Here is a 1,976-nt window from a genome sequence, read left to right as displayed (position 1 = left end):
ACTGGAAAATCATAGCCTTGACTAGATGGACCTTTGCTGGCAAAGTAATGTCTCTGCTTCTGAATATGCTATCTAGGTTGGTCATAGCTTTTCTTCCAAGGAGTAAGCGTCTGTTAATTTCATGGCTGCAGTCACCATCTGCAGTGATTTTGGAGCCCCCCAAAATAAAGTCAGCCACTGTTTCTCCATCTATTTGCCATGAAGTGATGGGACCGGACACCATGATCTTTGTTTTCTGAATGTTGAGCTTTAAGCCAACTTTTTCACTCTCCTCTTTCACTTTCATCAAGAGGCTCTTTAGTTCTTCTTCACTTTCTGCCATAAGGGTGGTGTCATCTGCATATCTGAGATTATTGCTATTTCTCTCAGCAATCTTGATTCCAGCTTGTGCTTCATTCAGCCCAGCATTGCTCATGATGTACTCTGCATATGAGTTAAATAAGCAGGGTGACAATATATAGCCTTGATGTACTCCTTTTCCTATTTGGAACCAGTCTGTTCCATGTCCAGTTCTAACTGTTGCTTCCTGACCTGCATACAGATTTCTCAAGAGGCAGGTCAGGTGGTCTGGTATACAACAAACAACTCAGTTTAAACTCTGTACTAGGGATTATGTAACAACAATGTATCCTGCTTGAGGAAAGTTTCTCCTTCCTGAAAACCTTCTGACTAATCCTGATATCTTAGAATGTGTATTATGGGAGTGGGTCTGGTAGGATCTTTCTATTATTAAATTCTAATCCTGTTATCCTAGAATGTAAATTGTGGGAGTGGATCTGGTAAATTTTTACAACCTTGAGACATTCTTTTGATTTATTGTAGTAACTAATTTTAAAAGTATATAATTCCCTTGCTTAGACAAGTGGGGCACCCCCCGCCCCTTCTGATGTCTATGTCAGAAGCTTCTATGTCCCTTTTCACTGATAAAACTTCTTCTGCCACACAAGAGCCCTGAGCGGTCAAGCCTGGTCTCTAGTCCGAAGCTAAAATTTCGGAGATCACAAATCTGACATCATTCACTGTAAGCTATCATTTCCAAATCCGCTCAATGCCATTCAAGGTGTGATTACGGTCCTCAAACTGGGCTTGGGCAAATTAGGGGACATGGAATGGCAACTCACATCAAGTACCTACAGACCGATAGATGTCAACATGGTACTGTGGGCCACACAGACCAGTGCCAGCTATTCCCCAGCAGAGCAGTGGGAACCAGGACTGAGCTCCAGCAAAGCTTCAGAAGCCCCCTGCACCTCAGGGCCAGAAGGCTTCTCTCTTCAGTCTGTGCTTCTTGTAGCCCCTTCAACTCAGGAGCAAGCCACCAGGAAGAGGCTAGTGCAATGGTTAACTTGAGTTTTAGTCCGATGGAGCCAAGTCTAACCTGGGAGCTGACTAGTGGCGGGCTTTTGGTAAACCACTCAACTTTCCAGAAATTCCTGGTAGGGCTCAGGCAGACAACTCAACCTTCCTGAAACTCAAGCTAGGAATAATATCAGCAACACACAGCCACGCTGTAAGAGTCAATGAGATATTTGTGGAAAGCATTTGCTAAGGCGCCTGGCACAGTAAAATACTCCATAGATTGTGGCTATTACTATTATTTTTATTATATGCTAGCATAGCCTTAAGGCCTCTGATATGTAAAGTGACAGGTGCCTCCCTGAATCTCTTTCCTGGATTCTGCATTTAGTGTGAGTACACTTAAAAACAATGACTACACATGGAATCAATGTAGAAAAATTCTTTTCCAATGAAGAACATTTCTGGTACCATGGAAATTAATGTTTTGTTTAATAGATGCATTACTATTTATAGGAAACCAGATATTTTTTTAATTAAAAATGTTTATTGGTTATTGACTTTAATCAGTTTAAAGGAAAGAAATATTCTTTCAAATGTGCTAATAAGAAAAAGATCCAGAGAAATGGACAAAGTTGGGCAGAATTTTCAGTGCTTTGAACATAAATAAAGCTCATAAA

Source organism: Bison bison, unplaced genomic scaffold, assembly GCF_000754665.1.
Source record: "Bison bison bison isolate TAMUID 2011002044 unplaced genomic scaffold, Bison_UMD1.0 scf7180017864215, whole genome shotgun sequence".
Lineage (NCBI taxonomy): Eukaryota > Metazoa > Chordata > Mammalia > Artiodactyla > Bovidae > Bison > Bison bison.
This window is presented reverse-complemented; position numbering follows the sequence as displayed.